General features: G+C 43.0%; 1 long non-coding RNA gene across 2 annotated transcripts in view; it reads right to left on the bottom strand.

The window, feature by feature from the left end:
• LOC135189651 (uncharacterized) overlaps nucleotides 1-15,033 on the bottom strand; it is a 137,013-nt gene that overhangs the window by 35,081 nt on the left and 86,899 nt on the right. Inside the window, exon 5 of one of the 2 annotated variants that reach the window (XR_010308197.1) lies at nucleotides 8,813-9,708. The exons of the other annotated variant lie outside the window; for it this stretch is intronic. This is a non-coding gene — a long non-coding RNA (uncharacterized LOC135189651). Of the gene's footprint in view, nucleotides 1-8,812; nucleotides 9,709-15,033 lie in introns of those variants that run through there. 2 annotated transcript variants of the gene reach the window in all.

Genomic DNA, 15,033 nt, shown 5'->3' with positions numbered 1-15,033 from the left:
TTTTTAATGTAATTCCTTCTGGTTTCATTTCAGTATACTCCCTGTAATGTTGCTAATAGTTCCCCACATGTTGTTGGAGAGTGAGGATATCAGGAATTCTCTTCCTCTCACTTCCAAGATTCCTTTGCTATTGTGTTTGTAGGGACACTTTTCCCCATCTCAAAGCCAAAAAGGAAACAGAAAAAGAGTATAACACCACAGAAGAACCCAAGTTGCAAGACATGTACCTCTATAATAGTTTTTAAATGTTTAGAGCCTCCTTGAAAATGTATAAGTCAGGAGAAGAAAAGAAAAAAAACCAGTTAGAAGAGAGAATACTTAGATAAAACAGCTAGTCAAGAAGAGCCAGTTGAACCACAAGGTCTTGGTATTTTCTGTCAAGTAAATGAGAGAATAACAATATGAGGTTTTACATCTGACAGTAACACAATCAGTATTTCTGCTTAAAGATGCAGAGAACTCAACATTCAGAAGTACAGATCTTATACATATTAGGGAAAAGACTATTCAGAACAGAAGCTCACCTCCATTCAGTTCTGAATGGCTAACAGCATGAGCCAAGAATCAATGTATTGTTTCAATTGATTTTTTTCTTCTAGAAAAGTTTAGGATGTATGTTGCACATGTCCAACTAGATCACAAGAATAAATTTCATTTTTATTATATCCATCTTAAAATGTCCCAAAACACTTCTTGTAGCCATGTTAGCAATGTACATTCCCAGACAAATAACATGCATTCAATTATAGCACAAATTCCTCCATGCTGGCTGAGATCTGTAGATAGCTTTGCAGTATGATATAAAACCAGTATGTTCAATTTTTTACTTACAGGTGGCTAAAAACTGTTTGATGTATTAAATGAAATGTAACAATCAAAGGAAACATCCAGGAAATTCAGTATTTTCATGGGATTAAACTCAATTCCCAAGTTTTGCCACCCACACTATACCTGTCTCCTTGAGATGAGTGCCCTTTGGGTTTGTGCTGATGTGCAAAGCTCTCATTTACTTCTAGCACCTAATTAAAAAAAAAAGGTATGAATTCCAGCATTTAATAATTTTCTTCTTCTGATTCCTCATAAATCTTTATATTATTCATTCTTCTCCAGCCACTGAAGTTAGAACATTTTATGTGCAATTGTCTCCCTTACCTCAATAAAGGAGAATCAATACACCTTTCCATTCTCTCGCTCCTATTTGCTGCTCCAGTTAGTCTGCTCCCTCATCTGTTTTTATTAAGCTTTGATCTATTTCCAAGATTGAATTCCCAAGCTTAGCAAAAGATGAGGCTGCTTCTTGTTTCAGTTCCTTAATTTCCCCCCTAAATTAGCTGACAGCCTGCTGGGGTGGACCACTGCCTCTTTTTCCTGCCATGGCTAGGTTCTTGATTCTTCCATTCCTTTCAATTCAACAGCAAAAGTTTGCTCCCTAATTATTTTTTCCTAATTATATTGTCTCAACTTCTCCCTGGTGACTGCCCTCTTTAAATACAAATTAGGGGCTGATTTTTAGGGTTTATACACAGGTCAGACATTTATATGCCTTTCCTCCCTGGAAGTTTTTCTGATACATTTGATGCTGCATCATCATATAAACCTGGGCTGCCTACAGAAGGAAACAGAATTCTCCCTCTGCTCTGTTTGCATAACAGTGGCTGAAGGTCATTTCTTTTCTGGCATTCACACATGTTACCCAATTGTATTTTAATTTCAACATTTGAGGCAAGCTTTATTCCCATTTCACTGTGCAATTACTATGCTACCGTTTAGTGTAATATCTCATGGTGTGGAGAAAGTGTAGGAAACATCACACACTCTAACACAAAGTTCAGTCACACATCTCCCACCTTGTCCCCCAGGCACCAACATGGAATTGTTTTCATGCCAACTGGAGTGTTTGCATGCTCCTCCCATACTTCCAAATTGCTTCTCATTTCTGCTGACATCTAAGCAATATTTGTGCTCCTCTGGGGAAGGAAGGTAGAAGACCACCATAAACATTGCCTGCTGGCTTCATGCATTCATCCAAGCAGGAAAGTCTGACTGAAAAGCTGAGTTTGCAGCCATCCATTTTTATCATCTGCTCCAGTGACAGACACACTGAAGGGAGAATGCCTAGAATTTCCTAACAATTAACCCATAGACTATATCACAGTGCACAGAGAACAAGATCCACAAGTTTTCTTAGTCAAAACTGTTTAACAAGAGAGAAAGGGAAGAAAGTCACCAGCTCTTACTCTTCAAAGTCACAGAAGCACTTCCTAGATTTATTTTTCTATTATCATAGTCCTTGCTTGCCATTGCTTTCTCTTACTGTCCTCTTCAGAGCTAAGAAATTACTGGGCCAAATTGCTTCAGTCAGAAATGGGTTTCAGTGCCTTTAGCAATCTGCCAGTCCTCTCCCTCATTCTCTTCTTTATTGGTTCAACTTTTCTCCCTCAAAGCAAATCGAGAAATCTCACCTCATATCTAATCTTCTGTGGAATTGCAATCACTTCTTTAAAGATGCTTCCTGATTTGTGTCTGTTTTGAATGCAGAGGGATTTGCCTGATCCCTCCTCATTTTAAGTGTAGAAGGCTTGTAAGATGTGAGTGCACAAAAAGTGACATAGAGCAATGCTTCAGAGGCAGTCAAGGGGCTACTGGGCCTGGGTTCCCCAGCCTACAGGGTAACAAGTCCTCCAAATGGTTTGGGTTGGTTTTCATTTTTTTATTGTTGATTTTGGAGATTGTGTTTTTTCATTGTTGGTTTGGTTGGGTTTTTTTTCCCTAGAGTAGTGCAAGAAAATAAAGCTAAGTGACTGGCTAGTCAGTTTTGGGTTTTGTTTTCCAGAATGTGATACTTCAAGAAAAATCACAGCAAAGGAAAGACACAAAGAGAAGAATTTCCCCATGTAGTTAAGATGCATTGAAAGGAAGACAGACCTGTATCTTATACAGCAAGTGAGGACCCCCCATGGATGACCTCCCATCCCTTCTGGTGCTGTAGTGAAGATACAACTTAGAATGTATGTAAAATATTTGTAACACAAAGACCAATTGTGTGGTGGTGCCAACACACCAGAGGGATGGGAGGTCATCCAGAGGGACCTGGACAGGCTGGAGAGGTGGGCTCAGGTGAACCTCATGAATTTTAACCTGGGCAAGTGCAGGGTCCTGCACCTGGGACAGAAGAGTCCTCACTCTCAGTACAGGCTGGGGGATGAGGTGTTAGAGAGCAGTCCCATGGAAAGGGACTTGGCGGTGCTGGTGGATGAGAAGCTGGACATGAGCACACAGTGCAGGCTTGTAGCCCAGAAGGCAAATCATATCCTGGGCTGCATCAAAAGAAATGTGGCCAGCAGAGCCAGAGAGAGGATTCTGCCACTTTGCTCTGCTGAGACCTCACCTGCAGTACTATGTCCATCTCTGGAGCTCTCATTATAGGAAGGATACGGACCTGATGGAGCAGGTCCAGAGGAGGGCCAAGAAAATGATCAGAGGGTTGAAGCACCTCTGCCACAAGGACAGGCTGAGGGAACTGGGTGTGTTCAGTCTGGAGAGGAAGAGACTCTGGGGGGACCTAATAGCCTGCCAGTAGCTAAAAGAGGCCAACAAGAAGGATGGAGAGAAGCTGTTTACAAAGGCCTGCAGCAACAGGGTGAGAGACAATGGGTTCAAGCTTGAGAAGAGCAGATTTAGGTTGTATGTTAGGAACAAGTTCTTTACTATGAGGGTGGTGGAGCACAGGAACAGGTTGCCCAGGGAGGTGGTTGAGGCCCCTTCCCTGGAGTCATTCAAGGTGAGGGTTGATGGGGCCCTAGGTGACCTGGGCTGGTGGGGATGTCCCTGCTGATGACCTCTGGAGGTCCCTTCTGACTCAGACCATTCTATGATTCCCTGATTTTCCATTTAAGCTTGCTTATTTTGCTTGCTCAAACTGCAAATTGAGCTAGTTTATGTTCTGCTTTTGAAGTGGCATAAACAAATGTGTTGGGTGCCATCATTTCCTCTTGCCCACAGTGGGGTACCTGGTGTTCTGACACACGCTGTGCTGAATTCTTCCATCTTATGAGTGTGGAGGCTTCTTCCTCTTTTCAGCTCTTCTCACCGTATGCTCAGAGGCGTATGTCTGCCTCTTCAAATGCACAAAAAATTGCCTCACTAGAGAAGACAAGCTAGATTTCTGATTAATGGGTACTGTGACAGTGTAATTACCTCATGGCAGGAAACCTTGTTTACTTATTATCCAAACAAGCATAAAGCTATAGAAAAGTAAACCCTCACTAAGGGGAAAACCTGAGATTCTGTCAGAAAGACTTTGGAGGGAAGGAGAAATATTATCCCTCCAGAGTTAGTCTTTGCTACCTCAAGAGACTAGGAGAATGTTCTTGGTCTTTGATCATGGACCTATTTAGTCATCCAGGAGAGATTTCTGATCTTCTTTAAATTGCTTCTGGCCCTGAAAATCAGTCCAAATAACCTACTCCCCCCTAACTTCTACCTTTGAGAACCTCCTTGGTAAGCCTGAAGTCTTTATATTAGTTAAAGGTGGGCCCCAGCTGTGATCAGAACAGCTCTGATATGGAAAGTGTATTTAGAGCATCCCTGCTTGGAGCTCCTTAAGAGACTGTCAAAACAGGAGAGGTTTGTTATTATTTGTGTGGTAGCCTACTGGTTAAATCACCTGTCAAACAAATGGACAGTAACCCTGCAGCAGCACTTCCCAGCTGAGAAAGATACTGAAGGAGGAGGTTTTGACATGCAGTAGTCAAGTGGCCAGGAATACAGGATTCACAGAACCAGATAATGAACTAATTACATGGAATATAAATCTGCCCTGGGACTGCTGAGTTGGAGAGGACAGGCTAGGTCTCCTGGCTCTCTTCCAGAACATTTCTTGCTTCTGTCTAGAGCATATGTGATTTAAAATGCATAAACTTTCCTAAGAAAACAGATGAAAAGGTGCTTAACAGAGAATTACTCACATAACTTCTGCTGCATTAGATAATGAAGCAAGTTGCAGAAGTAACATTTCCAAATGTGCATCTGCAGTGAACTCAGAAGACTTTCTTCAGTGAAGAAGGAACAGGTAGGGGATTTGTTTTGCAGAGAAAGATTCTTTAAAAGGAAAATAAGCACAGGAGACTAAAGGTGGATACAATTGAGGCAAGGATTTTTTTTTCTCAGAAAATCTCTGTAGCTAGATTTAACAAAAAAAGGCTTTTTTTTTTAATGACAAGGAAAAGATTGAAAACTAACAATTTTTGTGGCTGTTCAGCTACTATAAATCCTCCCTGGAACAAATAATTTTGCAATACTGCAAGTCGAAAGCTGAAGCATAAATGAATGCAAATATCTTTCAGATTCTCTGATTTTTTATTCCTGTATCTTAAATTCAATAAATTAATAAGCTTTTGAGGCATAGGTTATTCTTTATTCAGGGAAAATACAAAATGTAGCTGTCTGCAGAGAGGAGCGCACAGTATTAGTGTAGCAATGAGAGAAAGTATTATGTTAAAGGGCTATAATGTGACCAAATTGAAATAACCTTCTGGGAAACAGAATAAACTATGCACTTTTTATAGATGAAGAGAACAGATATCATCAGAGTGCTCAACAGGAGCTGTCAACAACAAAGTCCTACACCTCCAAGATATACTGGAGCTCTCTACAACTACCTGAAGGGAGGCTGTAGCCAGGTGGGGTTGGTCTCTTCTGCCAGGCAACCAGCAACAGAACAAGGGGACACAGTCTCAAGTTGTGGCAGGGGAGGTCTAGGCTGGATGTTAGGAGGAAGTTGTTGTCAGAGAGAGTGATTGGCATTGGAATGGGCTGCCCAGGGAGGTGGTGGAGTCGCTGTCCATGGAAGTGTTCAAGAAAAGCCTGGATGGGGCACTTAGTGCCATGGTCTAGTTGACTGGGCAGGGCTGGGTGCTAGGTTGGACTGGCTGAGCTTGGAGGTCTCTTCCAACCTGGTTGATTCTATTCTATTCTCTCCATTACACTCTATGTTCTCTTGTGTGAGCCAAAACACTATTCACATCACTGAAATTTCTCACAAAGCAGACTAAAACAAGTATGTGGCACACAGATCTCACCAAATAAAAGAGTGCAGCTGCCCACTTGGAAACAAACACAGTAAGTTCATGCATACTATGTATGAGGCAGAAAGGATCTTTGTCTTGCTGAATTCTAACAGCATGTTTTAAAATGCTAAGGAATATGCATGTTTTGAATTGCTCAGGAATACATTTTCAGACACCAACATGAGTGAGCTGCTACTTAGAGGACAGGATAATTAATTTAGAAGGTACAGTAGTATACTGCTAACAAAGTAAAAAGCAGGTCTCAAGACCTGTAGCAATACATGCTAAACTTTCAAACCTAAGAATCACAGAATGTCAGGACTCAGAAGAGAACTCAAAAGATCATCTACACCAAGCCCCCTGCCAACGGAGGATCACCTCCACCAGATCACACAGGAATGCATCCAGGCACATCTCATATTTCATAGCAGCCAGGTTATATTTGAGATAAATAATGAAATAGAACCATGACATTTTAAAAATAGTTTACATAATACTGTTATAATAAGTGAAGATCAAGTAGAATAATTAACCATCCTTGCTGAGCCAGAAGAGATAGGACCAGCCACAGATGTGCAGAAATAAGAAGGAACTAAGTCTAGCTGGCTTTAGCAGTAAATTCACTGTCTACTTAGTGAAAATGTTGCCCTTAGTTAGAGAAATGCATAAATAATCATGAGACTGAAAGCGTGATAAATAATTTGCATTGGCATTAAGGAAAACACAGTAATTACTAAATGTTATGTGAAGATTTACTTAGTGTAGACTTGTTTAGACAGTCTCACCTTCGCTTTGAGTTAGCTGATATGCCCAAGGAACCCTTAAACAACAGTGGCTAAGGGACAGTGTGGAGAGACACCAGCTCGTCAACCCCTTCATCTGTCCTTATGCAGTTCCTCATCTTATCTCAAGTGTGTGCAAGCTTTGCAGTTGACTGGCAAGGAGAAGTTGTTCACATTTTTCTGAAACTGAACAGCTGAGAGTATTTTGGAGGGCCTGGGGACAGCTAGGAGTCACAGGCCCAGAGAAATTGAGCAGTAGAGTACCTCTGCTGGTGATTTACTGTGGTAGATCATCTTGGCCAAGACCCTTGTGAACCTTAGAGTATCCACTACATTGATGATTTTTTGCATGTGCAGGTCCAATAGAAAACACTCAAACTGCTGAGATCTTTAGACTCATATTGTGTGTCCTCATCGCTGAAAATAAAGATGAAGTAGCTATGGGCACTGCAAATCCCTCTAGAGTAATTCCAGGGTTCTTCTAGAGGTATGGCAATTCGTAATTCATACCAGTGATTTGCAGTGACCAGGGTACTCAATGCTACATATTACTTTGGTTTCCTCTTCCAAAAGGAGGAGCACAAGCTCAATCTGGTTATCTCTGGAGAATCTGTTCTTACCAATCCCAAAAATCTCTGCCTAATCTGCTGGATTAGCCCAGACTTTTCTGGATTTGATTAATGCTTTGGCCAAAGGTCCTAGTGCTGCCCTCTCCAGACATGCTCCAGATCAGCAGCCACAGTCTCCTGCTTTAACAACATACCATGAAACTCCAGAAGTGTGTTTCTTGTAAAAGGAAATCATGCCTGCAAAATCTACTGGAGTTCTTCCTCTGCCCAAAGGGGTGTTGTAGAAAGCATGGAGTCAGACTCAGAGAGAATTAAATGTACTGATTAACCCACAAAGCTCTCTAAATTATGTCTACCTAAATATTAATTCTAAATCCTTTGGATTAGCTCTGTGTCAGCATGAGACCTGCTGTTTGCTACTTATTAAAGTCCCGTAAAACAGAAGATCCACTTGTGGGGCCAGGAAGAAACACAACTACCACCTGTCCAATTCTCACATAAGTCAATTACAAAGACCTGGAGAAGAGGAAGAGTTATGCAAGGAGATGCTTCTCTTCTGCACCAGCTTTAACTGAAGCACTCCATCTTCAAACAAGCTCTATGGCTCATCTCCATGTTGTGGGCACAGCTATCTCATTTTCCTGTGACACAAAATCTGCCTTATCTCCTCTAGAGTCTCCCAGTTGTTTTGCAAAATCTGCTGATGTTCTAGGATGGTTTCAGAACAACCTTCATCCATCTCCTTTGAAGCTTTCTCAAACCCTAGAGCGTACCCCTGCGTTTGAATATTTTCTGGTGTGTCTCTTCAACCACAGAGAGCTTTTTCATCTGCAAGGCTAAGTCAAAACCATCAGATCACTCCCATAAAAACAACTTTATCTGAAAAGCTGAAATAAATTATGGTGGTTTAGAGAAAGACTTTGGGGGTTTTGTAGCCAGCATTTTCTGTCACTGTTTTTCTTAAATAATTTATTCCTATCCCTTGACACTGACAGAAGAACTATCTTCATGCTTGTCTTCAGCTGAAATCTGAAGGATAAGAAAAACACTTCAGATGATTTGCTGCAGTGAGTTCTTGCCAACATAAATGGCAGAGGTTTTAACCCCTCGAAACAGCATATCTTCTCTATTTCTAACCACTTTATGAGTGGCTACATAGCAAATGTGAAAAGGACAAAGGATTCATATTCTAAACCCAGAATACATTAGCTTGCCAGAGGTCCATTGTGAAGGATGAGTGATGCTTTAGGTGGTTTTTTTCTCACAAGTGAATCTGTATAACAGCATAGATACCAACAGACAAAAAGTGTGCTAAACTAAAATAAACCCAGGAAGAGGAGAACCATAAAAAGCTTCCTATTACTGGTGATTTAGTTGCTGGTTTGTTTAGTTTATTAAACCTTCAAATTAGTTTAACTGGAGATGACAACGATATTGTATACTTCCAAGAATCAATCTGGACTCCCAAATGTATTTCAGATGAACAGCAAAACCTAGAGATTTTGGAAGCAATTAGAGTAATACAGTGTGTCCTACAGAGGTAGAGATTGAGAGCAAGAAAAGGACGAGCTATAAAGAACTGGTTCCACACACAAAAAGGGGAAGGAAAACGGAAACATGAATCATTTTGACCTCTGAAACAAGTAAGTTTAGTAGATGGGGGCATCTTAGACAAATATGCCCTTACAAAAGGTGCAGTATTTATGTAATATTTCAATTATGAAGTTTCCTTCGAAGAAATTACACTCCAGAAGCTAACTCGGGAAAAGATTCTTTCTTTTCTTTGCCTCTCCTCCAAACTCCTGCACCAGTATCAGTAGTTTCCACAACTGTGACAAGGCTGTTTTGCTCAGTCTTGCAGAGGAGGCTGCAGAGCAGAACAAAGAGCCTTTTATCATCACATACAGTACTGAATCTCTCCTGGCAAAAGAAACCCACAGAGCTGTTGAGACAACAGTGAGTCAAAAGCTGTAAATGGGAGCCTGTATGGCTGCAAGGTGCAGCAACCATGCTGTGAAAGAAAAATCAAACCTCTCCCTTTGAAGACTACCAATGGACAATTCTACATCATATTTGCTCTTTGCTATCTCATAGGTCTTCTGTTCTTCCTTCTGGCATCATCTCCAAAGACTCAAGTCGTGGCAGTTAATTTCAGATCAAGACCAGGAGCACGTCAACAGCCTGCAACTCCTGCTGAGCCCTCGCTGTGTGACGAGGAGCACAGTGATGCGGGAGGTGTTCCAGCAGCAGCGCCCCGGGCAGCTGACAGGCGTCAGCCCACACGCTGGACTGGAAAGAGACGCTCCTATCAGTGCCACAGGAGTCACCGGGGAGCCCGGGCGTAACAAAGGAGCTATGTTACAAACTGTCCTGGCTAGACAAGTGTAAAGGAGTTTCTTCTTGGGAATGACAAGAAACCAGCCTCCTTTGGAGCCAGAGGATGAATGGATTACGTGACTCTCAGTTTATTCTCCTTCTCTGAGTAAGAGAACCTCATTACCCTGCATATTTCCCAAGCAGCGCTACAGGCTGGGGACAGAGTGGCTGGAGAGCAGCCAGGCAAAGAGGGACCTGCAGGTACTGGTAGACAGTAGCCGAACATGAGCCAGCAGTGTGCCCAGGTGGGCAGGAGAGCCAATGGCATCCTGGCATGGATTAGTGTGGCCAGTAGGACAAGGGAGGTTATTCTGCCCCTGTACTAAGCACTGCTCGGGCCACACCTTGAGTGCTGTATCCAGTTCTGGGCTCCTCAATTCAAGAGAGATGTTGAGCTACTGGAAGGTGTCCAGAGAGGGGCATGAAGCTGGTGAGGAGCCTGGAGCACAGCCCTGTGAGGAGAGGCTGAGGGAGCTGGGGGTGTGCAGCCTGCAGAAGAGGAGGCTCAGGGCAGACCTCATTGCTGTCTGCAACCACCTGAAGGGAGGCTGTAGCCAGGTGAAGTTGGTCTCTTCTGCCAGACAAGCAGCAATAGAACAAGGGGATAAGCCTCAAGTTGTGCTAGGGGAGGTCTAGGCTTGATATTAGGAGGAAGTTGTTGCCAGAGAGAGTGATTGGCATTAAGGGAGTTTGTGGAGTCACCGTCCCTGGAGGTGTTCAAGCAAAGCCTGGATGTTGCACTTAGTGCCATGGTCTGGTTGACTGGATAGGGCTGGGTGCTAGGTTGGACTGGATGATCTTGGAGGTCTCTTCCAACCTGGGTGATTCTATAACATCTCTAAATAAAAGACTATTTCAGGCTCTTTTCACCAGACATTGTGTGTCAAAACTGTTTAGGTTATGACTTGATATCCTCGCCTTCAGAAAGCAGGCAAACATGAATAAGCTGCCTCTGATTTATTAAACTATCAGTACTGTAAAAGGTAAAATGGGAATACACACGGACATTCTAAGAGCAGGGCAAGATGAATATTACCTTAACATTCATACATAAGGCTCAATCTTTGCTGTTCATTAGGCTGTCAACATTCTTGCAGCCACAGTACATCCACACTGACATTTTTCAAGAAGTTTACCTGAGTGTTATTTACCCATGATTGCACCAATTTAAGTAAAGAATGCTCCTCTGTCTGCATGAAGCTTAATGACTTGGGAATTAGATTTTGGGAATGAAGAGCATATGGTGGGGAAAAAAGTGTCTTATTTTTTATTTAATGAAAGGCAGGATGATATCAAGCACAAGAAGCAATGGAAGAGTAAATTAGTGAGAGGCAAGAGGATAAAAGCCCAGCGTCTGGCACCACAGCACTTTCAAACTACGAAGAGCTCAGAATTCAGCTCTGGATCTCTGGGAATGCCAGAGGTGCTTGAGCAAGCCAGAGCTGTGCCAGGGCTGCACTGGAGCTGATGAATCCATCACCTCCAATTTACTGAATTAGTCCTCAGCTAACAACAAACAGAACAGCCACATATATTCCAGTCACTCTTCTGCAGAAGCCATTAATAAGCATGTCACCCACATCAGGGAGATGCATGCTTCCTCTTTCACAATTTGTGTGTGGACTGTCTTAAGTAACCCCTGAGAGCTGACACTGGATTGGTGCTCTAAGGCACTGCCATGCTAAAGATGCCAATATCTCAGCTACAGAAATTCTCAACACTCTGAGGCTTACTGGAACCCCATTATGCTACACCAGCTCCTACTTATCGTTCCAGAATTATCCTACTGGGCAAAGAAGCTCTCAAAAGCACAGGAGAGTGCAGTCTGATAAGTAAACAGCATGGACAATAGAAACAGCACTAGGGTTTTTTTTTAATCAAGAGGTACTGCAAACACTATTGTCTCCTATTCATAGCAAACAAAAGAGGAGAAAAGAAAAAGAAAGAAAAACTTGGTGCAAGCCTGCCCTTTATGACACTCATGTCTCCAGAACAAGCTGTTCTCTTGCACACTGTTGTCAGAGGCACTCAGTTATTAACTCAACCAAAGTAAAACAACATTTAGAAGCCAAGTGAGAAGCAGCTCACTGCAGAAGGTGGTTGTGGGACAGCTTTGTTGTCACTGCTGCTTGGTTTTGTTTTCCACACAGCACATTATGAAATGCATAATATTAGTGCCTGGGGCACCCATTGTCCTGTTCTGGCCTGCTGCTACCAGCAGCCATGTACTCTCACTCTGCAGAAGTATTTGCTCATTTTGGTGACTGCCAGTCTCCATGCATCTCCCCATGGGGATGGCACAGGCTTGTCAGAGATGGCAGCACTTGCCAAGCTAAAAAGTGGTTCAAAGCAAGCATGTGAGGGGAAACAGCCAAGCAAAAAGAAGGCTGTGGAACGTGTCCCTCAGCAGATCTCTCCAGCTGCCTGTATTACCCACAGGCAGAGTTACTGGCAGGACTGCAAAAATCTCTCCATCTTGCATCAACATTTCATACAGGTCAAACTTCAGCCTAACCCTCATGAAGCTCAGAGGCAACTGGCAGAGCCAGACTCCACCACTGCTTTGAGCAGCTTTCCCTTTCTAAATAACCACCACCAAGCTGCTACTACCCTTTCATGCCAAACATCATCATGTTGCTGCAAAATGGATCATGACCCTGCCAGAAACACAGCAACCACCGTAACTGTCATTATTCCCTCTCAGTGGTTTGGATCTGCCATTCCTTCAGGTGAGCAGAAAGAACCAATACACTTTGAAACCTGGCAACCAGCTCTGGTATAATTCTGAGTTTAACATATTTTCAAGGTTCCTGGTAGCATTTGCAGTGCTTCCCAACCCAGACAGATTTACCTCTTGGGTTACCTACCTCACCTCATTCTTCAACAGGCAAAAAAAAAAAAAAGAGCTAGCACAGCACCCAAAAGCAACTGGAAAAACCACTACTATTTCTCCTCAGTAGACAGTTTGAGCCTACGCAAAGTTCAATGTGTGACATCTCCTAGTGACAGGGAGCACCTTGCCCTTCAAAGCTACTCCGAGATGTGGCAGAGCCACCCTTGGCTCAAGTCAGAGCAAGTCTACTGGCTGCAACAGTAGAAAATCTACTGGAACAAGCCACCTTCAGTCTTTCCATCACAGGGGTGTCAGGCTGGTGCACAAAAGCCCTGAAGCAAAGGAAGTTGAAAGAGACCCATTTCCAAGCTGTCTCTGCTAGATGGTCTTCTGTAAGACCATGAGAACATGCACACCGTAAGCTGCCAGTAACAAACTGCCTGCCCTTGCACAACTGAATGTATCATATCAGGGGGCTGCAGCCCGAGGCATGGAAACTTGCTGTGTCAGCACATTTAGATGTGTGTTCTGTCAGGAGAGAGCATGTTCAGCGGAAAATTAGCAACAATGGTGGTCAACTTTAGACCATCTGAATTGAACACATGCATTCAGCCTAAATTAACAGCATAACCCAAGCTCAATATGGATAAAACTATCTTGACCCAAGCTTCCTGCACTCTCTTCTTCTGTGCAGAGCATAGTGCATCCTGCCTGTCCATAAAAGCTTGCACATCCAGCCTGCTTTCTATCCTGCTAGCTCCTTGCCTCCAACAATATTTGATTGTGCTCCACAGTTCCCAACTCTGCATTAGGACCATAATTTCTGCATAATATATCTAACTTCTGGGTTTTTCCATTTAAAAAATGCTACTCATTTTACCCTGCCGAAAATATAATATCTTCTGCCTCGGCTGTGGCAATGATTTTCTGTCCAGCCTTACCCACAGGACTTCACTTTTTGACCTCTCCAATTTCATCACCCCTCTCTTCTTCAATTCTTTTTGCCCTTTCTGGCACACTGAGCACCATCAACTTAATCTTCCCTAGCCCTACTCCTAGCCACCACTTTTCATGCATTACATCTCAGCATTGGAACACAGACTTCTCTTCTGCTCATAGCACAAACAGCCACCACAATGTCACTGCTAAATCTGTCAACTACAGACAGCTCCTTGTCTCCACACTTTCTGACTCTCCCACTTGGAAGGAGCATAAACCCATGGAAAAGTACTGAACACCTGAGCTGCCTGCTCCTTGCTAAATAACCAGCCACATGCTCGAGGGGCACTTGCAGAGTGGCAGAGCACCAGTAGCTCAGTAGGTAATTCTGCCTCCTAGCTTGTGCTGTTCTTTTGTCAAAGTATTATGCTATTAAAAGGAGACCAGCAGGTTGAAGAAGGTGGTTCTACAGCACTGCTCCACTATAGTGAGATCCCACCTGGAGTACTATGCACAGGAGAGACAAGGACCTATTGGAGCACATCCAGGAGGCCACAAAATTCATCAGAGGGATGGAGAATCTCTCCTGTGGAGACAGGCTTAATGAGTTGGGATTGTTCAACCTGGAGAAAAGAAGCCTCTAGGGAGATCTTATAGCAGCCTTTGCAGTACTTATAGGGGCCTATCAGAAACATAGGGATGGTCTTTTTACCAAGGCCAGTTGCAACAGATGGGAGATGATAGTTTTAAACTAAAAAGGACATTTAGACTAGATAAAAGGAAGACATCTTTACCACTAGGGTGGTGAAACACTGAACATGTTGCCCATGTAAGTAGGCATCTCTAGTATTGTTCAAGGTCTGTTTGGACAGGATTCTGACCTGGTTTCAGATGTCCCTGCACAGGAGACAGACTAGATAACCTTTAAAGTTCCCTTCCAACTGAAATTATGCTGTGATTCTAGTAAATGGGCCAGTCCAAGCTGGCACCCTAGCAAAAAAACTGAGCAGCTGGGGCTGATTTAGCTGAATAAGGGAGCAGTTTCAACAGCTCAGAAATTACACTAACCCTTTGCCTCCAGGGAGGGCCCCTGCAGCAATGTCAACCCTGCTGCCCACCCTTGGAGCTCTTCTAGTTCACAGAACAAATCTCATCCAACAGTGTCAAGGTCATAGTTCTGTCTGCTCCAACAGGCATGTTTCAGGCTGGCCGCTGTCTCCTGTTTCACTCAGACACTTCATCTGACACAAATTACATCTAACATCTTGAGCTTGTGTAAGGCAGTGTGGCTGCAAGTGCAGGGGGAATACAAGTCCTGTAACTATTACAGAGAAACAAAGCTCTCAGAAATACAGAATATAGGCAAACAAAGCTTGCTATTGAATATTTCACTCGGCAATACAATTGCAAAGATCATGCTAAAGAAAGATCCAGAAGCCAATTTACCTCTCAAATCTGTGATTAGA

Source organism: Pogoniulus pusillus, chromosome 33, assembly GCF_015220805.1.
Source record: "Pogoniulus pusillus isolate bPogPus1 chromosome 33, bPogPus1.pri, whole genome shotgun sequence".
Taxonomy (NCBI): domain Eukaryota; kingdom Metazoa; phylum Chordata; class Aves; order Piciformes; family Lybiidae; genus Pogoniulus; species Pogoniulus pusillus.
Note: the sequence above shows the minus strand (reverse complement) of the source record. Positions and strands in the feature narration are given on the sequence as shown.